The sequence below is a fragment of the Hylobates moloch genome, unplaced genomic scaffold, assembly GCF_009828535.3.
Source record: "Hylobates moloch isolate HMO894 unplaced genomic scaffold, HMol_V3 SCAFFOLD_3, whole genome shotgun sequence".
Lineage (NCBI taxonomy): Eukaryota > Metazoa > Chordata > Mammalia > Primates > Hylobatidae > Hylobates > Hylobates moloch.
The window spans coordinates 84,141,944-84,169,141 of NW_026652278.1; the positions used below are offsets into that span (position 1 = coordinate 84,141,944).

The 27,198-nt window shown below is 42.1% G+C and overlaps 1 pseudogene across 1 annotated transcript; it reads right to left on the bottom strand.

Annotated features, from left to right (window-relative positions):
* AGAP4 (ArfGAP with GTPase domain, ankyrin repeat and PH domain 4) lies at positions 1-25,858 on the bottom strand (annotated as a pseudogene). Its single transcript, XR_009212988.1, has 6 exons — positions 25,626-25,858; positions 22,529-22,590; positions 11,199-11,299; positions 8,404-8,439; positions 269-331; positions 1-157 (listed from the first exon to the last, which is right to left on the bottom strand). The product of XR_009212988.1 is annotated as an ArfGAP with GTPase domain, ankyrin repeat and PH domain 4 (transcript).
* Between the last annotated feature and the right edge of the window lie 1,340 nt (positions 25,859-27,198).

Below are 27,198 nucleotides of genomic sequence, written 5' to 3' on the forward strand. Positions count from 1 at the left end.
TTAAATGATTTGTCCCAGTGTGCTGTCACATAGTCTTTTGTGACTTTGTCTTCTTATCATTCCATGGAGAGAACCATCTAGATAGTGCCCTAATGCAGTACAGTCTGTGGCCTCCGATGAGCATAGGTAACTGCCCCAGCCGAGAGGCTCTGAAAGGCTGCAACATTAGGGGCAGAGTTTGACCTGGTTAGTCAAAGAACAGGTTGGCCCAGCACCTAGCTTCCCTTCCTCCCTCCCTCCTTCCATGCCCGACCTCAGCCAGCTGTACCTTTCTCTCCAGTCTCCTTGGCATGTCCCACCACCTCCTTCACCACTTCCTCCACGGCATGAACTGAACAGAGAACACAAGTCCAGGGTGAGGGCTCAGAGCAGGCCCGCTGCCCCCGAGTCCAGGGTGAGGGCTCAGAGCAGGCCCACTGCCCTCCCGAGTCCAGGGTGAGGGCTCAGTGCAGGCCCACTGCCCTCCCAGTCCAGGGAGAGGGCTCAGCAGGCCCATGCGCCCCAGGGTGAGGGCTCAGTGCTGACCCACTTATCCTCACAATGGACCTATACGTCCCTGGACATCCAAGGTGGGGCTCTGGGATGCCACCCCCAGCCAGGACAGATTGGCTCATTAGAAGGACCTTCCCCCACAGCTGGCTTCATTCGGTGATGCCAGGGCCCTGGCTGCCGGGAGACGAGCTCAGTGAGCCCCATGAGGGCATGGGTCCCTGAAGCCCCTTGGCCCTGCCCAGCCTGGAATGTCAACGATCAGGCTGTCTTGCCAGCTGAGACCTGGAGACCAGGCCAGGCCTCTGTGCCAGATCACACCCCTCTCAGGATGTGCTGGCGCCTGCCTCAGGCCAATTTCCAAAGCCTCATCCAGTAAAACCACTTCTCTCAAAACAATTCCTCCAACAAGAGGGAATTCTCTGCCTACTTCAGAGTTTTTTAAAGTGTAGGTGGTAGTGTGCTAGAACTGAAAGATTTCGGAGTCAGAAGAAATGTTTCTTACTCTAACTCTACCTTCCACCTCTTGGTCCCTCATCTTTAGAATGGGAATCTGTTGGGGTGCTCAGACCCAACACCAGGTCGTGGGGGCAACACGAGTCAAAGGAATGAGAAAAAGTTTGAGAGAGAAAGTGGGACCAGAGGGCCATTGCCAGTGTGGAGGCTGCAAAGGCCCCAAGCTCTGGGAGCCCATGCTATTTATCGGTGATCTAACAAAGAAACAGGTGGTGAGGATGTGGAGGTTGAAAGGAAACAGCGTAGCAAGTGAATGAGAAACATATGGCTACTTGAGATAACGGGAATGCTGAAATCAAGGAGCCAGCAAGTCTAGCAGACATGCAAGCCCTGCCTCAGCTTCTTTCCCAACAGGAATCATAGAAAACTCAGAGGCTAGTGAAAGGTTAAAGCAGGTGGTTATCACCAGCTGCAGAGTCAAAAACAAAATACACGTCTGCTGCCATTTAGAAAGAGGACACAAACTCAGGCAAAGCTGTTTTTCACACGATTACCCACGAGTGGGGCCTGGCTGGTCCTCCCCACACACAGCTGCTGACCTCTGCATACAAAACATGCTTCAGCCCAGAAGCACGCCAGCATTCACCCACTGTGGGTATCAGTCAGGCTCCTGGTGGAAGCCAGAGGACATATTCGAATGGGTACTTGAGGAAAAACGGCTGTTCACAGAAGTGTGGACAGAGTTAAGGGAACCAATGAGAGATGAGGAATGCCCTGGACCAGCAAGAGTGGGAGCTGTTATCTCCCTGGGTCTAGAGGGACAGGAAAGGTGTCCACAGACCCCGAAGAGGGCTGTGGCTGTAGGGGAGGATCATTAGAAACTGCAGCCATCACTAGAAAGATGTGGCCACTGGCAAACCAGCAAGAAAGAATCTGAGTGAATAACCACCTCTCCTCTCTCTCTCCCACCTCCTATGACATCCCCCACTGTCTGAATTCCACTAGGGCCAGAGAGTGAGGCACCCTGGTGATGCAGTGCAAGAGGGAGTGGGCACAGAGGAGCCAGTGGGTGTGGAGGGGAAACAGAGAAACAGAATTCCAGCTCACTCTGCGGGAGTTCTGGGTCTGATGGAAACATGGCAGCAGCTTTATTATTATTATTATTATTATTATTTTGAGATGGAGTTTCGCTCTTGTTACCCAGGCTGAAGTGCAGTAGCGTGATCTTGGCTCACTGCAACCTCTGCCTCCTGGGTTGAAGAGATCCTCCTGCCTCAGCCTCCCGAGTAGCTGGGATTACAGGGACATGCCACCACACATTGCTAATTTTTGTATTTTAGGTAGAGATCGGGTTTCACCATGTTGGCCAGACTGGTCTCGAACTCCTGACCTCAGGTGATCCACAGGCCTCGGCCTCCTAAAGGGCTGGGATTACAGGCGTGAGCCACTGTGTCCAGCCTGCAGCAGCTCAATTTTACAGTTTCCCTTTTCTCCTTCTGGAAACTATATAGAGCAACAACAAGACTGAGGAGGAGGAAGAGGAGGAGGAGAAGGAGGAAGTAAAAGCCCATCATCAACACACACATCACTGCGCTCCAGCCTGGGCGACAGAGCGAGACTCCGTCTCAAAAACAAAGCAAAACAAAACAAAACAAAACACACACATCAAACTCAACTTCAGAGAAATTAGGAAGCTGGGAAGCCAAGTAAACTCAAAAGCAGGTGACAACAGCAGAACCAACACAGGAACCCAGGGAGGTGCAGAAGAACAGGGCATAGGGGGCAACCCAGAGGAGAATCTTCACTGTTGCCAGCAACACACGCTCCCAGCAGGAGAGGACCCTCAGAGTGAGAATGCAGAGCTGATGAAGTGAAGAAAGAAGGAGCAGGTGGTGCCCGGGGAAGTCCAGGGGTGTGGGATCTGAGAGCGCCCCTTCCCAAGAGAGGCGGTAATGCTTGGGAAGGCAGGGCTGAGTCCCTGGAGGCTGCATCCAGGAAAGGAGGCTGGCAGTAGAAACTTCCTGAAGCCGAGTGGGTTCTGAGACGCAGAGGGGCAGTGGTACAGAGGTGAGGCTGATGCTTCTGTGCAGGAAGGCCAGGCTCCTGAGGAAGGGAGCCCCGAATGCTCTCCACTAGATTCCCAGGTAGCCCCACTCCCTCCACAGAGACCTTGCACTGACATCTGGGAAATTCCGTTCATACTGGAACCTCTGACACACTGCCATGAGTGTGAGGGTTTCGTGACTGATGGGGTAGGTTTCGTGACTGATGGGTAGGTTTTGTGACTGATGGGGTAGGTTTCTCTCTTCCAACTCAATAGTATAATTTCCATTTATTCCTCCCCCAGCCTCCCTGAACATTCACCTCTTACATAACCACAGTACAGTGATCAGGACCAGGAAATCCACATTCTCATATTTAACTATATTAAAATTATTTCACAAAATAACCAATTTTGTTAATTTAAATACATTTAAATGATGTTTAAATGTATTTAAATTATTTAAGTATTTTTAAATGAACATATTAGCTAAACTAAAGACCTTATTGGAGTTTCACCACTTTTTCCACTAATGTCCTTTTTCTGTTCCCAAATTCCACCCAGGATCATGCTGCATTTAGTTATTTCTTAGTCTCTCGCCATTTTGTAGGACTGCAATAACAGTTCCTCAGTCTTTCCTTATCTTTCATAACCGTGACACTTTGAACCAGTACTGATCAGTATTTGTCAAATGTTCCTCGATTTGGGTTTGTCTGATGTATTTCCATGATTGGACTGAAGTTACACACTTTTGGCAATTATAGCACAAAAATGATGTGGAATCCTTCCCAGTGCATTCCATCAGAGTTATGGCATTGATAGTTGTTCTTACTGATGATGTTGAACTTGTTCATTTGGTTCAGGTTTCTGCTGGTTTCTCCATTGTAAAGTTACTATCATTCCCCCTTATAGGGTGAAAACATCTTAGGAGAAATACTTGGAGACTATGAAAATTTTGTATTTTCTCTAATTTAAAAATTTTTTTCAGGCCGGGCATGGTGGCTCACACCTGTAATCCTAGCACTTTGGGAGGCCGAGGCAGGTGGATCACCTGAGGTCGGGAGTTCGAAACCAGCCTGATCAAGATGAAGAAACCCCATCCCTACTAAAAATACAAAATTAGCCAGGCGTGGGGGTGCATGCCTGTAATCCCAGCTCCTTGGGAGGCTGAGGCAGGATAATCACTTGAACCCAGAAGGCAGAGGTTGTAGTGAGCTGAGATGGTGCCATTGCACTCCAGCCTGGGCAACAGAGTGAGGCATCTCAAAAAATAATAATAATAAATAATAATAATAATTCCATTTTGAATTGTGGTAAAATATACATAAAATTTACCATCTTAACCACTTTTAAGTGTACAGTTGGAACAGGGGTCAAGGAGAGCCCTTGGGTTGGGTAATGTAGAGTATATTCACATTGCCATGCAACCCATCTCCAGAACTTTTTCATCTGACAAAACCGAAACTCTATATCCACTAAGCAACTTCCCATTTTCTCCCTTCCCCATGTCCCTGGCAACCCCCGTTCTACTTTCTGTTTCTGTTAGTTTGCTTACTCAGTCTAGACGCTTCACATAAGTGAAAGAACACAGTATTTGTCTTTTTCTAACTGGCTTATTTCACTTAGCATAATGTCCTCAATGTTCATCCATGTTTTAGCATGTGTTAGAATTTCCTACCTTTTTGAGGCTGAAGAATATTTTATTGTACGTATATACCACATTTTATCAATTCATCTGCCTACGGACAATTAGGCTGCATTGAACTTTTGACGAGTGTGAATACCACTGCTATAAATATCAGTGTACAAATATTTCTATGAGACCTTGCTTTCAATTATTTTGGCTATATACCCAGAAGTGGTATTGCTGGATCATTTGGTAATTCCATTTTTAATTTTTTGAGAAACTGCCTGTTCTGTGGTGAGCAGGTCTATATAAACCTACCCACAAAGGCCAAGGAAACTGAGATACCAAAGAAAGAGGCTGACAAACCCAGTTTCTCAGAAAGAAACATTTAACAGGCATTTATGAACAGAAGTGAAGTCAGGGATGGCACCAAGACAAGATGGTGGATCCCTGTGCCATTACCCCCATCACCCTGACCAGGGCTTATATGGCATAGGGAAAGGGTAATGCATGCTTCAGGAGGGATGTGTACCGCCAGGTATGGTGGCTCACGCCTGTAATCCCAGCACTTTGGGAGGCCAAGGCGGGTGGATCGCAAGGTCATGAGATCGAGACTAGCCTGACCAACATGGTGAAATCCCGTCTCTACTAAAAACACAAAAATTAGCTGGGCATGGCGGCATGTGCCTGTAATCCCAGATACTCGGGAGGCTGAGGCAGAAGAATTGCTTGAACCCAGGAAGCAGAGGTTGCAGTGAGCCAAGATTGCACCATTGCACTCCAACCTGGTGACAGAGCGAGACTCTGTCTCAAAAAAAATAAAAAATAAAAAAATAAAATAAATGTAAACGTGATTCAGATTTCTTAGCTTCCTTTCTTTTTAGTTCTCTGTAGTATACTCTTGTGATGTATTTATGTATTTTCTGTTGTTTGAATTAAAAACTCATCTGCCTATTTAAGAGGCCAGTCTTTGATGAACTTTAAACTTTGTAAAACTAATGCATTGTGCCTGTGTGATAAACCGGTGATTCTCCAAATGTGCTCTGTGGACCTCTCAGGATCCCCAAGACCCTTTCCAGAAGGCCTAAGAGGTCAACACTTTTTTTTTTTTTTTCAGACCGAGTTTCACTCTTGTTGCCCAGGCTGGAGTGCAATGGTGCAATCTCAGCTCATGGCAACCTCTGCCTCCCGGGTTCAAGTGATTCTCCTACCTCAGCCTCCCAAGTAGCTGGGATTACAGGCACCTGCCACCACGCCTGGCTAATTTTTGTATTTTTAGTAGAGATGTGGTTTCACCATGTTGGCCAGGCTGGTCTTGATCTCCTGACCTCAGGTGATCTGCTCGCCTGGGCCTCCCAAACTGCTGGGATTACAGGCCTGAGCCACTGTGCCTGGCTGACACTGTTCTGAATCATACTAATTAAACCTGAGAAAGCTGATTAAAAAATTTGTAAAAGTAATACAAAGTCATTGCCTGCTTTTTCTTTGACACTTGCCATGATTGTATAAAAGCAAAAGTGGGTAAAACTGCTGGTTTCTCAGCATAAATCAAGGCAGTGGTACCAATTACATTAGTAGTCATTCTATTCTTTACTGTCCCCTACAGTTAATAAAGATAGCCTGAATTTCTTAAGAATGTCTTTGATGAAGCAGTAAAAATTAATGTTGTTATTAAATCTTGACATGTCTCTTTAATATTCTGAAGAAGTGGAAAGTTAACAAGAAGTGCTTCTGCTGACTGCAGTATGGTTGTTCTTTTTTTTCTAAAGAATTCTGATTTAACTGTGAACTGAACAACTACTTTTTTTCACAGAGCATCGTTTTTATTTAAAAGTACAACTGGGCCAGTGCAGTGGCTCATGCCTGTAAAATCCCAGCACTTTGGGAGGCCAAAGCAGGCAGATGGCTTGAGCTCCTTCAGGAGTTCAAGACCAGCCTAGGCAACATAACGAAATCCTGTCTCTACCAAAAATACAAAAAAATTAGCCTGGCATGGTGCCACACATCTGTGGTCCCAGCTACACAGGAGCCTAAGGTGAAAGGATTGCTTGAGCTGAGATCATGCCAATGTACTCCAGCCAAGTGACAGAGTGAGACTCTGTCTAAAAAAAGAAGTACAACTATCATTCTCAAAAATAAATGAAGTGAGAGGTTGTCACTTCAAGGAAAATAAGTATTTGTTCCCAGTGATAAAATTTAAGCTTTCCTGAGGACTTTGAAAAACTTGTGCCTTCTCCTGTAGGCTTGAAAGCTTTTAAATACTTAAAGACATTTTAAAGTAAGATTGGTGGTTAAACTAAAAGTGACTTTTGACACAATAAAACATAAACCAATATATTCCAAGTAACTAATGCACACTATTATAAATGCAAGTTTGGGGGGAAAGATCCATTTACTGTGCAAGAAAGATCAATGAGTACTGATGGAATAAATTTATTAATATGTAAAATGCCACTGTAGTTTAAGAAACTAGCACTTGTGAAGTTTTGATTTAGTATTAAAGAATACCCACAACTGTCTGAAAACTTTAAAAATACACCTTTTACCAACTACATATTTGCATGAGGTTAGGTCATCTTATTGCTTCTTTTTTTCTTTTTTTGAGACGGGGTCTCCCTCTGTCACCCAGGCTGGGGCACAATGGCGAGATCTTGGCTACCTCCGCCTCTCAGGTTCAAGCAGTTTTATGGCCTCAGCCTCCCAAGTAGCTGGGACTACAGGCATGCACCACCACACCCAGCTATTTTTTGTATTTTTAGTAGAGGCAGGTTTCATCATGTTGGTCGGGCTGGTCTCAAATTCCTGACCTCAAGTGATCTGCCCACCTCGGCCTCCCAAAGTGCTGGGATTACAGGTGTGAACCACCGTGCCCAGCCATCTTATTGCTTTTTTTTTTTTTTTTTTTTTTGAGATAGAGTCTTGCTCTGTCGCCCAGGCTGGAGTGCAGTGGTATGATCTCAGCTCATTGCAACCTCTGCCTCTCGGGTTCAAGTGGTTCTCCTGCCTCAGCCTCCCGAGTAGCTGGGACTACAGGTGTGTGCCACCACGCCCGGTTAAGTTTTTGTATTTTTAATAGAGACAGGGTTTCATCATGTTAGCTGGGATGGTCTCGATCTCCTGACCTTGTGATCTGCCCGCCTCGGCCTCCTAAAGTGCTGGGATTACAGGTGTGAGCCACTGCACCCGGCATCTTATTGCTTCTTTAAAGCAAATTGCAAAGAAAGATCTAGAGTCCAGTTGTCTCCTATTAAGCTCAACATGAGAGACTTTAATATAAATACATGACACACTTTTTACTTAACTTTTGTTGTAGAAAAGTTATTTTTTCAGTGAAAAATTTCTGTTAACAGTATCGTTCTCAAGGAATATTTTCTGTTGTTACAACCTGGGTCGTGGGTTACTACCGACATCTAGTTGGTAGCGGCCATGAATGCTGCTAAACTTTCTGCAATGCACAGGACAGTCCTCATAACAAAGCATGATCTAGCTCATAATATCAACGGTGGTAAGGCTGTGCAATCTAAACTAAAAATGGATTTTGAAAAAAACTCAATTTTATATTACTACCACAGTAAATATCAATATAATCAATATAAACATATACTCTTTGAGATTCTCAATCATTTAAGAATTAAAAGAGTCTTAAGGAACAAAGAAAACACAAATAATTTACTTTGATATTTTAGTAGGCACAATACAGCTTATGATGTTTAGAGCTGTGACAACACTGAGCTTGATATCTTGCAAAGTAATTAGCTATAATAACAAGACAGGTTTCTAAAAAGCTCACCTTTGTGTGATATCATGATATATCTCCAAGGTCACGCTGTGGAAGGAAAAAAAATTCATAACAATAGATGTTATCATTTGTTAGGCCTGAAGACATTTTTTAAAAGGGGGCAGAGGAAACTCTCCTAGCAGCCCTGAAATTCAAATCCTCTAGTTCAGAACAGTACCATAAGGGCAGTTTCTTGTTTTCTTTTTTTTTTTTTTTTTTTTTTTTTTTTTTGAGACGGAGTCTCGCTCTGTCGCCCAGGCTGGAGTGCAGTGGCGCAATCTCGGCTCACTGCAAGCTCCGCCTCCCGGGTTCACGCCATTCTCCTGCCTCAGCCTCTCCGAGTAGCTGGGACTACAGGCGCCCGCCATCACGCCCGGCTAATTTTTTGTATTTTTAGTAGAGACGGGGTTTCACCGTGGTTTCGATCTCCTGACCTCGTGATCCGCCCGCCTCGGCCTCCCAAAGTGCTGGGATTACAAGCGTGAGCCACCGCGCCCGGCCTCTTGTTTTCATTTCTTGGTTTTCCACAAAAATATGAGAACCAAAATGCGAGACAACATGCTTTTAGAAGACGCATTTCTGTTGACGATTATAATATATAAATAATAACAGATTTCCCTGTTATATGCTCTTCTACCCACAAAAGCTTTCGTCCCACGAGATTTATTTTATGTATTTATTTTTTGACCCAGAGTCTCGCTTGGCTCACCACAACCTCCACCTCTCAGGTTAAAGCGATTCTCACGCCTCAGCCTCCCAAGTAGTTGGGACTACAAGTTTGTGCCACTATGCCCAGGTCATTTTTTTTTTTTTTGAGACGGAGTTTCGCTCTTGTTGACCAGGCTGGAGTGCAATGGTGCGATCTCGGCTAACCACGACCTCTGCCTCCTGAGTTCAAGCGATTCTCCTGCCTCAGCCTCCAGAGTAGCTGGGATTACAGGCATGTGCCACCACGCCCAGCTAATTTTGTAGAATGAGGCTCAAAACAACTGAGGGAAGGCAAATCTCAATTTTAGTAATCGATCTATACAATATTAGCACTTTTTAAAAAGCCTGTAACATTAGCATGTAAGATGGATATGTCGATAGTGCTTAAAGTAGTTTTCATCTCTGAAATAATTTTAAAATCACAGAATTTAAAGTTACATGCTGGAAAGGACCAATGACCTTACATGACATTTAATTCAACACTCATTTTACAGATCGGGGAAACAAACCTTAAAACTGACTTGCCCAAGGTCCCACCAAATAGTTTCTCATCCTAAACTCAAATTAAGCAGTGGCTCTCAAACTTTGCTGCACATTAAAATCACCTGAGAAGCTTTAATAACTGCCTAATCTTCAACATGAGACATTTTAATTTAATTAGTATTGGGTGTGGCTTTGGGCATCAAGATTGTTGGTAAAAGTTTCCCAGGTGATTTCAATGAGCAGCAAAGTTTGGAATGATTGAGCTGGGGTGAAAATCAGAATCTTCTGGGATGCTTTTCTTCACAGAAAGATGCCTCACATCCATCCCTATTTTCCTAAAAGGCTTCTCAGTGCCTAGAGATAGAGGGAAAGTGGAAATGGGAAGATACATGTGTTTGCAGACCTGTATTTTGAAAAAAAAAAAAAAAAACCTTGCATAAGTGATCTCAGTGAGTTCCACCTATCCCACTGACAACAGTGCACTACTGACTTGTGATGAACATTTTTCAAAATCTTTTCTTGAAGCCAATTTGTCCTATTAATTTGCTCAATAAACCTTTATTTCACCAATAGTGAATATACCAAATGATCATTTCTCAAACTTGCTGATGGCAAATTAAAACTTACTCTACTTTCAGAAGTAGACTTCTAAAAAGTAGAATAATGAGGAAAAAAGCATGAAATTTGTTTGAGCAAGATTAATCTTCAAAGCTACTTTTGAATTATATGCTAACACATCAAAATCTTGTGAACTCAAAAGAAGCCAGGGACTCTAGTCAAAGTAGTTTTTGTGTACGTGTGCTCAAAGACTTAAGAGACTTGGCTGACTACAGACATTTAGTGATTACTCAATGGGTCCCAAAGCTCAGGACTTGAGACAGAGTTTGAGTCCAGTTTTTGCTGAAACACAATTTCCTCTCAACTATTGTTAAAAGGGAGGGAGGAAAGTGACATTATTATGAGTGTAAACTTGCCATTTTTAATTAAAGTAAAAGTTGAAACAAAATTGTTTATAAGCTAGTTATGTTTACAGAATGAAAAGTAAAATTAAAGATAAAGATATTAATATTCTAAATTAGCACTTTTCCAAACTGTGTTCTAAAAATCAACACTCATAACCCAAGGAGATGAGAATAATGTACACTAGACAGCCCCTATGGAGCTGGTGGTGGTGTTGCTTGTTGTTCCTTTTAAAATAAACTTCATCTCAGGGTGCTCTCAAAGTGCATCTTTGTGGCCCATGAGGTGCTCATGCACAATGGGAGAAATTCAAATGCAGATACACTGTGGTGCCAGAGGAGAAAAAGCTGTTCCTTCTTCCAAGGCTAATGTCCAAAGTAGTGCACACTGATTTAGGCCTATAAAGTTTTCACAAAAAACATTCAATAAAGGGAACCTATCCTTCTCACTGTGTTCAACATTGTCTTAAGGCATAAAGCCATCAAAATGATACACTGTTTCTGGGATTGCTTCTTTGCTAACTGATTTTTCCTTCTACCACGATGTCTAAGATTAAAAGAGAAATTGATACTTATTAAAAGAGAAATTGACAAACAGATGGATGAAATAATTTTAGAATAAAGAAATCTGTCCCTTGGCAGTATAGTTGTACTCACGATATTATTGTCACTGTAAGATAAGGCTGGCTGGCTGTGCTGTCATCAAGGAAAATTGTCGAATATGAGCTGTATTGTTGACTGAAATGCTCAGTAGATACCTGAAGGAGAAGGGAAGTACAAGTTAAACTTATCAAAGTGTACGTTTTTCTTGGTTAAAATGGCAAATGACAAAGTACTGAGATATTTCTTACACTCCATGAACTGCTTGAGTATGGTATCATGTGCACTCCATAGAAAACCCATTGGAGGCTCTTAACTTCCAGAGATGATGTTTAAGATATGGGTTGTAAAATGCTGCTCTTAATATGGTAAGTGTCATCAAACCTAACAAGGATTTTATGAATTCCCTTTAAAAAAAAAATGAGAAAGTTTAAAATAAGATTTAATTGTTTTTTTCTACAGCAATATAAAGCAGCCAAGAATTTCTATTTCTACTATTTATTTATTTATTTATTTTTTTGAGATGGAGTCTCGCTCTGTCATCCAGGCTGGAGTGCAGTGGGCGATCTCCGCTCACTGCAAGCTCCGCCTCCCGGGATCACGCCATTCTCCTGCCTCAGCCTCTCCGAGTAGCTGGGACTACAGGCGCCCACCGCCACGCCGGGCTTTTTTTTTTTTTTTTTTTTTTGTATTTTTAGTAGAGACGGGGTTTCACCGTGGTCTCGATCTCCTGATCTCGTGATCCGCCCGCCTCAGCCTCCCAAAGTGCTGGGATTACAAGCGTGAGCCACCGCGCCCGGCCTCTATTATTAATTTACTACAGTAAAATGTAATGTATTAAATAATACTGGTACAAGAGCATTTTATTGCAGTGAATACAAGACTAATACATTTACTAAATTGCTAATCCTAATTGTATTATTTCAGGCGATATGTGACAAAACAAGTGTTTTGGATTCAGAGGCTCTGTGTGCCAGGGCTGCTAGGCCACCAACAAGCAAGGAAGCCATAGGTTTCTCTAGTCCTATTTTCTTATGTGGAGGATAAAAAGAATATCACTTAAATATTCTCTCACACCCTGAAAACAGATGACAACTTAAACAATTTAACTTTTACTTCATGTTTAAATAAGACTGCCATGACATGACTCAAATGAGACTCTCAGAGAATACTTTCCATTCATTTCAAAACTTGATCAGTTTATTCTATAAATCATCTGATCTGCACCTAGCCATTTTCCTGCTCTACCCCTGCTCTCTGCCTAGAATACTGCTTTTCTCTTTCCTTGCTTCAGCAAAAGCTTGACTCTGACTCCATCTACCCTCTTGGATCTCTTTGTCAGCAGCCACACCAAAAAATGTTTTTTTGTACACTAGTCAAATTCATCACTGCTCACAAGATACTAATTCTTGCAGCATATTCCCCTCATGAGAAAGTATGCCTCTCCATAAGAGTAAGGGAGGGCGCTTACTCTTCCTACCTCCAGCTGCTGAGCATAGAATTTTGAGTAAATCCAAAACTTTGACAAGTGTTTGACAATTCAGTTATCATTTGGAACATAAGTCTTACTATATTTAATTACAGCAAAAACACTACTAACAGTTTACTGTTTATAGGTATTATTTAAGGTAGTCACAAAATAGAAACAAATAATTTAACGTCAGTCAGCATAAATCAGAGTGTGAAATTTTATGATCTTTAACAAGAAACAGAAGGGGTTACTTAGTAGTTTTAAGGTTTAATAACAAAAACTAGAAAATAATTGTACCTGGTAATTTAGTAAGTCAAAACCAAAGCCTTACCATCAAAGGTCCATTACCCATTGGATGCTGATGCCCACCCACTGACTTCTTCCGCTGTATCTGCTGCCTCTCATTTTAACCCATTAAAAATAATAAATTGTTTTCTTGTAGAGGCCTTTCACCTCCTTGGTTAGGTCTATTCCTAAGTATTTTATTTTATTTTATTTTATTTTTGCAGTTATCATAAAAGGGGTTGAGTTCTTGGTTTGATTCTAAGCTTAGTTGCTGTTGGGGTATAACAGAGCTACTGATTTGTGTGCATTAATTTTGTCTCCTGAAAATTTGCTGAATTTATTTATCAGTTCTAGGAGCTTTTTGGAGGAGTCTTTACAGTTTCCTAGGTATATGATCATATCATCAACAAACAGCAATAGTTTGTGATTTCCTCTTTACCGATCTGGATGCCTTTTATTGCTTTCTCTTGTGTGATTGCTCTGGGTAGGCCTTCCAGTACTATGTTGAATAGAAGTGGTGAGAGTGGGCATCCTTGTCTTGTTCCAGTTCTCAGGGGGAATGCTTTCAACTTTTCCCCATTCAGTATTATGTTGGCTGTGGGTTTGTCATAGATGGCTTTTATTACATTGAGGTATAACCCTTGTATGCTGATTTTGCTGAGGGTTTTAATCATAATAGGATGCTGCATTTTGTCAAATGCTTTTTCTGCATCTATTAAGATGATCATGTGATATTTTTGCTTTTAATTCTGTTTATGTGGTGTATCACATTTATTGACTTGCGTATGTTAATCCATCCCTGCATCCCTGGTATGAAATCCATTTGATCATGGTGGATTATCTTTTTTTTTGTTTTTTTTTGTTTTTTTTTGAGATGGAATCTCACTCTGTCGCCCAGGCTGGAGTGTGCAGTGGGGTGATCTTGGTTCACTGCAACCTCCGCCTCCCAGGTTCAAATGATTCTCCTGCCTCAGCCTCCCGAGTAGATGGGATTACAGGCACACACCACCATGCCCGGCTAATTTTTGTATTTTTAGTAGAGACAGGGTTTCACCATGTTGGCCAGGCTGGTCTTGAACTCCTAACCTCTTGATCCACCTGCATCGGCCTCCTAAAGTGCTGGGATTACAGGCGTGAGCCACTGCTCCAGGCTGGATTATCTTTTTGATATGCTGTTGGGAAGTACAAAACATTGCTGAATGAAATCATGGGCACAAACAAATGGAAAGACATCCCATGCTCATGAATGGGTAGAATGAATATCGTGAAAATGACCATACTGCCAAAAGCAATCTACAAATTCAACACAATTCCCATCAAAATACCACCATCCTTCTTCACAGAACTAGAAAAAACAATCCTGAAATTCATATGAGACCATATAAGAACATGCATAGCCAAAACGAAACTAAGCAAAAACAACAAATCTGGAGGCATCACATTACCTGATTTCAAACTATACTATAAGGCCATAGTCACCAAAACAGCATGGTAGTGGTATAAAAATAGGCACACACACCAATGGAACAGAATAGAGAACCCAGAAATAAACTCAAATACCTATAGCCAACTGATTTTCAACAAAGCCAACTAAAACATAAAGTGAAGAAAGTAACACTTTATGCAGGAGCCACATGCAGGAGAATGAAACTGGATCCTCACATGCAGGAGAATGAAACTGGATCCTCAAGCCACATGCAGGAGAATGAAACTGGATCCTCAACTCTCATCTTACACAAAAATCATCTCAAGATGGATCAAGGACATAAATCTGTGACCTGAAACCATAAAAATTCTAGACGATAACAGTGGAAAAACCTGTCTAGACACTGGCTTAGGCAAAGACTTCATGACCAAGAACACAAAAGCAAACGCAACAAAAACAAACAGGTGAGACTTAACTAAAGCGCTTCTGCACAGGAGAAGGAACAATCAGCAGAGTAACAGACAACCCACAGAGTGGGAGGAAATCTTCACAGTCTCTACATCAGACAAAGGGCTATTATCCAGAATCTACGAGGAACTCAAACAAATGACAATTTACAAATTACAATTACAAAAATATGGAACCAGCCCAAATGCCCATCAATCAATGAGTGGATCAAGAAACTGTGATATACATACACATATATACATAAGGAATACCACTCAGCCATAATAAGGAATAAATTAATGGCATTCCCAGCAACCTGGATGGAGTTAAAGACTATTATTCTAAGTGAAGTAACTCAGGCATGGAGAACTAAACATCATATGTTCTCATTCATACGTGGGAGCTAAGCTATGATAATGCAAAGCCGTAAGAATGATACAATGGACTTGGGGACTCAGGGGAAAGGCTGGGAGGAGGGTGAGGGATAAAAGACTATAAACTGGGTTCAGCGGACACTGCTCAGGTGAGGCGCGCACCAAAATCTCACAATCATCACTGAAGAACTTAGTCATGTAACAAAATACCACCTGATCTCCCAAAAACCTATGGAAATAATAAATAATTAACTAACTAAATAAACAATATACAGCATTTTTCTCAGCAAACATAATTAAAATAAAACAAAGACTAAAGTTTACATTGTTCACTCTCCTTTTGGGCAGGACAAATTTTAGATATGTTCTTAAAGAATTAATAACTTTTTTCCTTTTTCTGAGACAGGGTCTGCCTTTGTTGCCCAGGCTGGCGTGCAGTGGTACAATTATAGTTAACTGCAGCCTCAAACTCCTGAGCTCAAGCGATCCTCTGCCTCAGCCTCCTGAGTACGTAAAACGAAAGGCGCATGCCACCAGGCCTGGCTAATTTGTTATTTAACCTTTTTGTAGACATGAGGTCTTGCTATGTTGACCAGGCTAAAAATGAACAAATCTTGATTAACTTAAATATTTCTAACACTTTGGGCATTCATGAAAACAGCTCCATCTATGTTGTGAAGTAATGGGAAGTATATGGCAGTGGATAAAGTTTGAATGAAAATATTAAACAAGGCCTTAGGAGAAAAGTGTAATATGCTTATTATAGATACATTAATTTAAAAAATTCTCTGGCTTAATATCATTAATTATACTCAAATTAGACTTTGATTTAAACATAGGTCCTAAATTTGGATTAAATATAATAGATTGACCACAAATTTATTTCCTCTCCCTCCAGAAGTCTCATTAGTCATAAAATAAAGGTTACACACATGACCAGGAGAGAAGGTTGACAGAGATAATTCTTAATAAATGCTGAGACATAAAAAGTAGATAAAGGAGTGGTAAATAACACGGAAGCACAACTTTGGTGCCTACAGAAAGTGACTGGAACAGAAGCCAGCCAGTTTGTCTTACAGAACTAAAAGCAGGTTGTGAACTTACAGGCAAATGGCACTTTGGAAAGTAGGGTAAAATGTAAAAAAAAAAAGCCAGCAAGGTCAGTTGAAAATCTCTAACTAGAGCCCCAAGTCCACCTGTCCTTCCACCTGACAAGAAACTTAGATGTGTGTTCTCTGATATATCAAACCTGAGAATTTCTGGCTCAGAGATACCATGGCTTAAACCTGAGATATAAAGGAAACTGTACACCAAAAATGGAACTCCAACTTTCTTCGCTAACTCTGCTTTTAAAAAGCAAGTGGCCATGCTTTTACTTTCCAGGCAGAAAACTGGGAGATCCTTCTCAGAAGAAACTGAAATGTCTTGAATAAAGATTCCCAGATAATATACTGAGGTCCCCCAAATGAAAAGCTAGTTAGGTTTCTAAGGCCTCACACTGAGTGCTATCAGTTAACAGAAATCCTGCTTCCAAATAAAGCAGGCCAGGGACCACCACGCATTGGAGGGAAGCCTCCAAGAAAAGAGATCAAAACAACAGAAGAAAGGAATTCATGGGACCAGTCAAAATTAGGAGCAAAACTTAAAAAAAATCTTAAAACACTCTCAAAAAATATAAAATTCAATAGAAATAGTAGAGGATAAAGTCACAGAATATCCCAGAACTAGAATAAAAAGACAAACTGAAAAAAATAGAAGGGGAAAAATTAAAAATCAATGCAGGTATACTGGTCTAAGCAGCCTAGCGTCTGAATAACAAGACTATCAGTAAAAAAGTAACAGAGAAAATAAAAAAAAATTCTCAAGAAGAGATAGTCTGCAGGTTTAGTAGCCTCAATAAAATGAAAAGATCCTCAACAAGCTGTTATAAAATTTCAGAACCTCCGAGAGAGAGATCCTAAAAAGCTTCCGCAGATACCTAAAATCTGGTTGTAAATAATGTATCACACACTGGCAACAGATTCAAGAACAACACTGTAATGAGAGCACAATTGCAAAATGTCTTCAGAACCATACAATTTAGATTCAACCTAGAGGTGTACTCTCTATCAAAGAGGAGGGATTTTAAGACTGGCCAGCTGGCCGGGCGCGGTGGCTCACGCCTGTAATCCCAGCACTTTGGGAGGCCAAGGTGGGCGGATCACAAGGTAAGGAGATTGAAACCATCCTGGCTAACATGGTGAAACCTCGTCTCTACTAAAAATACAAAAAATTAGCCTGGCGTGGTGGCAGGCGCCTGTAGTCCCAGCTACTTGGGAGGCTGAGGAAGGAGAATGGCGTGAACCCGCGACGCGGAGCTTGCTGTGAGCGGAGATCGCGCCACTGCACTCCAGCCTGGGCTACAAAGCGAGACACCGTCTCAAAAGAAAAAAAAAAAAAAGACTGACCAGCTCTCTAAACATCTCCACCCAGGAAAATGTGTTCAAGTACAACTAAAGAGGATAATAAAACAGAAAGAAACACAGAATCTAGGACTCAGGCTATCCCACACAAGACAGCAGTTATGTGAGATCCCAAAAGACTTTAAGGAGTTAGCACAGAAAAGCAGACATCGAGCATATCTAGGGAAAGACACGCTATTGAACTAGGATGACAAAAGGCCAAAGACAGTTGTTCCCCCACAAAAAAAAGGAACAGATGTGTTTTTGCAGATGAAAAATATCTTTGAAAGGCATGTGATAAATGCTACAATACTTGGGGGAAAACAGCTGTTAGAAAATAGGCAAACGAATAGTCAGAAAATTAGCTTCATGCTAAAAAATAATGGATGTGAAAGAAAACAGACCACCCAGAGGCTACTGACGATATTTGGATAGATAAACTAACATAGGCTAGGAAAAAAGAGAAGATCCAGGAGAATTGCAGAAGTGCTCAGATTTCAGAACTGTTTCAGAGACAGGATAAAGGATATGTAATGCAGAGGCACAGTGAAAACACCATATGACTTAGCAGTGAATAATATTTGCAGAGTCATAATCATGTAAATATTACTGATTTAAAGAAAAAGTGTGCTACAATTGGAAGAAACAGAGGGAGAAACATAAGATCATGGTGTAGCAAGGAAGGTATGTTTTTACTTGCTGTGATACAAAGTCAACAGACAGTGCTGGCAATTAACTTATTCTATTTTTGTTATTTCATTAAAAATAAGATGAAATATAGGCCGGGCGCAGTGGCTCACGCTTGTAATCCCAGCACTTTGGGAGGCCGAGGCGGGCGGATCACGAGGTCAGGAGATCGAGACCACGGTGAAACCCCGTCTTTACTAAAAAAAAAAAAAAATACAAAAAAATTAGCTGGGTGTGGTGGCGGGCACCTGTAGTCCCAGCTACTCAGAGAGGCTGAGGCAGGAGAACGGCGTGAACCCGGGAGGCGGAGCTTGCAGTGAGCCGAGATTGCGCCACTGCACTCCAGCCTGGGTGACAGAGCGAGACTCCGTCTCAGAAAAAAAAGATAAAATATTTAAGGCAGATTTTTTTTTTTTTTTGAGACAAGAGTTTCACTCTCTCGCCCAGGCTGAAGTGCAATGGCGCGATCTCAGCTCACTGCAACCTCTGCCTCCCAAGTTCAAGTGATTCTCCTGCCTCAGCCTCCTGAGTAGCTGAGATTACAAGCATGCAGCACCAGGCCCGGCTAATTTTGTATTTTTAGTAGAGACAGAATTCCACCATGTTGGTCAGGGTTGTCTCGAACTCCTGACCTCAGATGATCCGCCCACCTCGGCCTCCTAAAGTCCTAGGATTACAGGCATGAGCCACCATGCTCAGACTTAAGGCAGATCTTTTTACCACAACCAGACTATTGAAATTTAACTTAAATGTCGGAAATCCTTACAAGGTGGACACACTAAGCTAAAGACTTTTGTGGATAAATTTAATACTCAGGAAAATAGAAGAGATTTAGAAAATCCACAAAAAGAGGTCCATGCTATCACCACTGGGTCCACATTGTAATTTAAGGAAATCAAGAGAGACATCTTTTATGTCAAACTATCAATTTCGTAATTATTTGACTGTTTAGTTACATGGTTTGTACAGTTGCTTCTTCTTATTTCTACAACTAAGAATAAAAAAAAAACTGGTCACTTCTGATACAAATGCCATAAAATAAAAGTAGTTGTTAACATCTTACTGATTACTCCTATGTAAAATGAGACAAAACTCCATTTAAAAAATTATTTTCAATAATTCATAATTTAAATTATCTGACACGATTAATTTCATAAAGTCTAAAAACTTAGTTTTTCATCTAGTTTACTTTTGGTTTCTATTACATACAAATGAAAGAATCCTCATGTACGAAAGAAAAGGGCAAAAAAATTAGGGCAGATGAAAAATTTAGCTAATAAAAAAGTTTAACTGTTGCATATATAAGCCATGATCCATTAGTATTCTCTCATTCTGCATTTACACATAGCTTACTTTAATTATCAGAAGCTAAAAGCTAAGAGCTCTAAGAACTACTTCCTGACCAGGCACCTATCGCTAGATGCAACAGAATCCCTGTAAGCATCTTGAACCATACTTAGTGGTTAGCTACTAAGATGTCACTAAAAACAAAACAAAACAAAACAAAAAAAGGGTCTTTACACAACTGGAAAGTAACCTATCTTAAATTTTTTTTTCTTTTTTTTGAGATGGAATTTCACTCTATCACCTAGGCTGGAATGCAGTGGCAGGATCTCAGCTCACTGCAACCTCTGCCTCCCGGGTTCAAGCGATTCTCCAGCCTTAGCCTCCCGACTAGCTGGGACTACAGGCCTGTGCCATCATGCCTAGCTAATTTTTTTTGTATTTTTAGTAGAGATGGGGTTACATTGCGTTAGTCTGGATGGCCTTGATCTCCTAATCTTGTGATCCACCCACCTCGGCCTCCCAAACAGCTGGGATTACAGGCTTAAGCCACAGAGCCTTCCCTAAATTTTAATTTTAAAATGAGTATACAGGCCGGGCGCGGTGGCTCACGCTTGTAATCCCAGCACTTTGGGAGGCCGAGGCGGGCGGATCACGAGGTCAGGAGATCCAGACCACGGTGAAACCCTGTCTCTACTACAAAATACAAAAAATTAGCCGGGCGTGGTGGCGGGCGCCTGTAGTCCCAGCTACTCAGAGAGGCTGAGGCAGGAGAATGGCGTGAACCCGGGAGGCGGAGCTTGCAGTGAGCCGAGATTGGCGACAGATGAGACTCTGTCTCAAAAAAAAAAAAAAAAAAAAAAATGAGTATACAAACCTAATTGGATAAGGTGTCTGCAGCACAAAAAATCTTTTTTTTTTTTTTTTTTTTTTCTAAAAAAAGGCCAGAATAATAAAAGCCCCAAGAGGGACTTGGGCCATGCTTTGTTTCCTACACTGCCTCTGCCTTTGATGCTGGAAGGGCCTTGTAGGCAAAAGTTCCTACCACTGAAGAGTGAGGGACATGGAGTAGCTTTTCTTTTACTGCTTCCATGCTCTCTAGGTGACAGAAGCCAATGGCTCTGGAAGGAACTGGGAAATACAATTCTGATATGTTTTGATATGTTTCCCCTCCAAATCTCATGTTAACATGTGACCCTTAATGTAGGAGATAGGGCCTAGTGGGAGGTGTTTGGGTAATGGCAGTGGATTCCTTATGAATGACTTGGTCCCATCCCCATGGTAATAAGCCAATTCTCATTATGGTAGTTTAAAAGAGTGTGGTACTGGACGTGGTGGCACAAGCCTGTAATCCCAGCACTTTGGGAGGCTGAAGCGGGTGGATCACCTGAGGTCAAGAGTTCGAGACCAGCCTGGTCAACATGGTGAAACCCTGTCTCTACTAAAAATACAAAAATTAGCCAGGTGTTGTGGCACCCACCTATAGTCCCAACTACTCAGGAGGCTGAGGCAGGAGAATTGCTTGAATCTAGGAGGCGGAGGTTGTAGTGGGCTGAGATCGTGCCATTGCACTCCAGCCTGGGCAACAGAGCAAGACTCCATTTCAAAAAAAAAAAAAAAGTGTGTGGTACCTTCCCCCTTCCCCTCTCTCCTCCCTCTTTCACCGTGTAGAACCACCTGCTTCCCCATTGCCTTTTATCATGATTGTAAGCTTGCTGAAGCCCTCACCAGAAGCAGATGTTGAAGCCATGTTTGTACAGCCTGAAGACCTATGAGCCAATTAAACCTCTTTTTGTTATAAATTACCCAGCCTTAGATATCTCTCTATAGTAATGTAAAAAATGAAGACAAATTCGAACCAGAAATAACTGACTCAAGATGGGCAAAGTCTACTCAAACTATAAAAACAAATGTTACAAACTCCCATGTTTTACTGTGCTGCATTACTTCCCATATTATTATAGAACCCTCACTTGTATTCTTGCTGTTTAAGTCAACTGGAAAACTTGGCTGTGTATGGCTTTTTAGCAAATAAATGAGGATTTAACATAACATTAAGGAAAATAAGCAGGAGTAGGGCACGTTTAAATTTACATTACATCAAATGAAAAGGTTAATAACTTAAAAGTTTTGAGTAGCATAAATTTGGATGTGGTAAATGAATGTGGTCAGAGGACTGTGTAAGAGGAGGCCCAAATCACAGATTCAATCCCTGATGATAAACAACTATGTTTTTTTATTTTTTTATTTTTATTTTTATTTTTTTTGAGATGGAGTCTTGCTCTGTCACCCAGGCCAGACTGCTGTGGCGCTATCTTGGCTCACTGCAAGCTCTGCCTCCCAGGTTCACGCCATTCTCCTGCCTCAGCCTCCTGAGTAGCTGGGACTACTGGGGCCCGCCACCGCGCCCGGCTAATTTTTTTGTATTATTAGTAGAGACGGGGTTTCACCGTGTTAGCCAGGATGGTCTCGATCTCCTGACTTCGTGATCCACCCACCTTGGCCTCCCAAAGTGCTGGGATTACAGGCATGAGCCACCGCACCCGGCCAACAACTATGTTTTTTAATTTGTTTAAATGAAAACCAAGCTGAAGTCTAAGTTCTATCATTCATCTTTAAAATGTACTCTTTAGAGCAAGGGAAAAGGGATTATAAATAAAGAGAAATCCATGAATTATAAATAAAGATAAATCCAAGAATTATAAATAAAGATAAATCCATGACTCCTCTATTACATGACAAATTAATTGTGTTAATAAAAAGATGGCAAAATGTATAAACAAAAAGTTTACATGTTTTCACTAACATGGTAACATCTAAAGGAAAGTATATCACACATTAAAATAAGAAAAGTGAACATGTGAAAAGGTGAAAAATTTAAACCAATATGAGTTTTTCTAAATACTTTCTAAAACCTGATCAAACAAGAGTTTTTATTCTTTCTCTTGGCAGAAAAAACAATGTTGTCTCACCATCTGTTTGAGAGTTTCTCTGGAGCATTGTGCTTGCCTCTGGATTATCAGATTATCCAAATCTATATGTATAGAGGGAGAAAAGAAAAAAAGATGTAATCATTTACAAAAATTTATCAATTCGTTTATTCGACTGCTGCATTTAGTCTATTTCACTACCTCTACTTCTATTCTTATCCATTGAAATGAATGTATAGACATAAGATAGAGTCAGGCAAGACGGCACATGCTTGTAGTCCCAGCTACTCAGGAGGCTGAGATGGGAAAATCACTTGAACCCAGGTCAGGAATTTGAGGCCAGCATGAGTAACATAGTGACACCCTCCTTTATTAAAAAAAAAATAATAATGAAGAGGTAAATGTTGGCTTTGAGTTGTGTAAAATCAACGTTGCATAAAATAAATCAAGATGGCAGTAAGTTTCAAAAGACAGGTCTATTTTATAGGCAAAATATAAGATGTATTCTAGAGTTTTTAAAATTTTTTAAAAGTAAATTCAGCATATCTGTCATTTTCATGTCATTCTGAGGACATAGAACCTTAGTTCTGTTAAGTAGCTGCCTTCCATACTCATGTGATATCTCTAAGTCTTCATTTCTTCATTAGCAATACATAGGGAGAACATACACAGGCCTTATTTGTATTGGAAAGGGCCAAGTGAGACATACATAAACTGTGTTGTAATCCTAAAGAATGACAATAAAGAGCCATTTTTGGGCTCTCATCTAACACTACTCATCTACTAGCTGGTGTGTAACATCACTCAGAGGCTTTCCTTACATCACCAAGCAGGGTATAAGTTTACATAAGTACTTACATGCTTTGTGTATAAAGGTATAATCAATTAATTCACATAATATATTTGTTTATTCTAACACAATCCTTAAATATCTTGAAAAGTGAGGATAGTACTTCCAAGTTACAAAGTCACACTCATAATGAGTCTTAATTATCCTACCTCTTAAAAAATTAAGAGCCCAAAGTTTAAATAGAAGAGCTATAACACATTCCCTCTACAGTAATGAAATCTCTGGCATTTAAATGAAACCAATAAGCCAACTGGATTTAATATGTTTATGATGCAATGTTTTCTATTTTGAAAATTTTGGTTTTTATTCAAGAACCATATTATTACCCAGAATTACTTTTACTTAGATTCATCTCTTTGCAAAATTTTGGAGGCAAACCAACTAATTGTTTTCTCTTTTCTACCGCCTCCCATCCCCCACCTCTCCCAGTGTAGAGACTGAAAAACTCCAACTTACTTTCTTTCTTTTTCTTTTTTTTTGTGAGATGGGGTCTCACTCTGTCACCCTGGCTGGAGTGCATTGGCGAGATCTCTGCTCACTGCAACCTCCGCCTCCTGAGTTCAAGCAATTCTCCTGCCTCAGCCTCACGAGTAGCTGGAACTACAGGCATGTGCCACCACGCCCAGCTAATTTTTGTACTTTTTTTAGTAGAGACAGGGTTTCACCGTGTTAGCCAGGCTGGTCTCGAACTCTTGACCTCAGGTGATCCACCCACCTCGGCCTCCCAAAGTGCTGGGATTACAGGCGTGAGCCACCATGCACGGCCAAAACTCTTAACTTTCTTATCTTTGAACAAGATGCTATTGTCAGGAGGGGAAAGGACAAAGGGGGAGCCATGGCAACAAACACTCTTAAAGGAATGGTCTGACATTTTAATCTGCAATCTTTATATTACACATTAAAAGTCTACACTGGCGTTTCATGTCTTTTGGAAGTTTTGATCATGAACCAATCCTCACCTCTCTTTTAAAACAAGGAGGTAAATAAAGTCTGTTAAGTCACCAGAATAAATCTGGAGACACATTTTGTATTAAAGTAAGAACTCTAAAGTAATCAGGGCCTCATAGGTAAACTCCTTTGAGAAACCCCAAACACACACACCCACAACCATTTTTCTGCAGCCCTGGCTGTGACATTTCACATCTTTCACAATTATTTTAAGCACCTTCCTTTTTTTTTTTCCTTCTGTGTTCAAATTACAGTTAGAAGAAAATAAGCAGCTTCTATCAAGGTGACTTAAAGCAGCCCATTAAGAATACCATATAGCCTCTCCCATGGCAACCTCCATTCTGATTTTAAATAAGAAATCCCCAAATATTTGAATATGAACTGCCCTGAGATTTAGCTACTTTAACAAAGGAAACAATTAGGCACTTACCTGGTTCCTTCACTTAGGTACCATCTGGATAGGTACAAAGAAAAAATAAGAAGGGTACTGAAAAGTCAGGATATTTGAGTTTTTATTGAGAAAAGGGGCCGGGCGCGGTGGCTCAAGCCTGTAATCCCAGCACTTTGGGAGGCCGAGGTGGGCGGATCACGAGATCAGGAGATCGAGACCATCCTGGCTAACACGGTGAAACCCCGTCTCTACTAAAAATACAAAAAATTAGCCAGGCGTGGTGGCGGGCGCCTGTAGTCCCAGCTACTCAGGAGGCTGAGGCAGGAGAATGGCGTGAACCCGGGAGGCGGAGCTTGCAGTGAGCAGTGATCGCGCCACTTGCACTCCAGCCTGGGGGACAGAGCAAGACTCCGTCTCAAAAAAAAAAAAAAAAAAAGAGAAAAGGAAGAGAATAGTCCAAAGAAGCCTAAACAAAGTCCCACAGGATAATAAATAGAGCTACAGACAATGTTATCTCATCATCTGTTTGAGGTTCTTCTGGAATATTGTGCTTGCCTCTGGATTGGCAGAAAGGTTAAACTCCAAGCTATATGTGTAGAGGGAGAAAAAAAAATGTAATCATTTATAAAAATTTATCAGCTCGTTTATTTGACTGCTGCTTATTCGACAAGAAGAGCCATAAATAAATGATCCCATGCCAGCCTGGGAGAATGAGATGACAGAGCAAGAACTGGGCAACTGGGAGGGGAGGCGAAAAGAAACTGACTGGACTCTGGGGAAAGACTAAGGGGTGGGAATGCAAGGCGGAGCCAGCTCTTGTTCCTGGCCAGCCCCGGGAAAGCTGGCTACAGGCAGAAGGAGCTCGAAGTGGGGGATGCCTCCCAGGGAACCTTGGGGACAGCAGCAGCCAGGGGCAAGCCGAGGGCAGATGGCACCCGTCACCTCCTTACCTTCAGGCATCTCCCGGTCATGAATGTGGAGGTCCTCACCAACTTCAACAGTCACCTCAGCAGGCTGTACAGCAGCAGCCATGGGTGCTCCAGCCATCCTGTCCCCAGCTCCTGCCTCATAGGTTTCGGATTCAGAGGGACACACCGACCCCTGTTGCTGTTCAAACTCGGGGCTGACCCTGGGGCGCACACAACAGGTCAGTATGTTCCCCATTGGGCGCCTCTACTGTCTGCCACTACCTGTGTCTCTGCTCACAGCTTTGGCCACGCACTCCCGCTGCCCTAGGCCGAGGCCATGCTGCACTTGCAGAGATGGTCTTGCCCGCTGCTCGCCTGCCCACCTCACAGCCCGGCCCCGGGCACCGGCCCTGGCCCCGGCCTCGGCCTTGGCTAGGGCTGTGGGCCAAGGCCTGCACCCTGCTGCCTCCCCTGAGTTGACTTGTCCGGGAGGGTGAAGACCAGCCGGCTTATTTAATAGGTTGTGAACCCAACAAGCGCTGAGAGACACAACAACTGCCTGAAGAGAGAACAGACGGAGCTCCTCCTCCTTCTGTAGTCACCTACAGACTGAAGCCCACTGGCCCAGGTGGGAGCCCAGGCATGTGGCACACAATGCCCCACCCCACACTTCATAATGCCCTCCCTGACAGCTCACAATGCCCCACCCTAACAGCCACCCCTCCCCCAACAGCTCAGAATGCCCCTGCCTGGGCTGCCCCACCCTGTGCCTTATGATGCTGCTGCTCTCCTGGCCCCTCGTGCAGTGCCAGTGGGACTAAGGTTTTCATTCATCACCAGCTTCCTGAGCTTTTTAGTCCTAAGAAAAGCATAGGGTAGTTCGTTACTTGAAGCCACCTTCCTCTATGAGTTCTATACAAAGCCTCAGTAGAATGGGTCCCATTAGCAACCAAGTTGAACAACTTTTATTTGCTGACTGAATATAGATACCCCTGAATTGCTGACTGCTTTTGTAACTAAGCACTCCTCTCCCGTCTTCCAATGAGTGGTCGTTTTTGTCTGCAACTTGACCACAGCAATCCCTGGGGCCCTAGCTCTACTCCCAATGAAGAGTTATGGCTGTGTGTGTTGAATGACACCTTAGGACCATCCTGCCTCCACCTCCTTCTCCATAAAATAGAAACCTAACTTGTCCCTCCATGCTCTGAAATGCTGAAACTTACCAACTCTCTTATCTCCCTGCTGTTTCTTCCTTCCACGGCAGGGACTTTCATATTTTCTTTCTTTTACTAAGAAAGCACTAAGCATGATTTTGTCATACAAAATCAAGAGCCATACAGTGAGTTCAATAAAGATGAATACTCGACATCTGGCAAGTAGTGTGTGCCTGACAGTGTCCCCACTGTGCTATGCTCATTTAACCCTCAGAAACAATCTCATTTTACAGATTTTACTGAAGGAGTTTAGATGGAGAAGGTAAGTAACCTCCCCAAGGTCACGTGGCTGCTAAGGGTAGGGCCACAATTTGATCCCAGGTAGTCTGAATTCCTCAATTACTGAAGCATGATTATCAGAAAGTACATTAGTCTGTTTTCACACTGATATAAAGAAATAT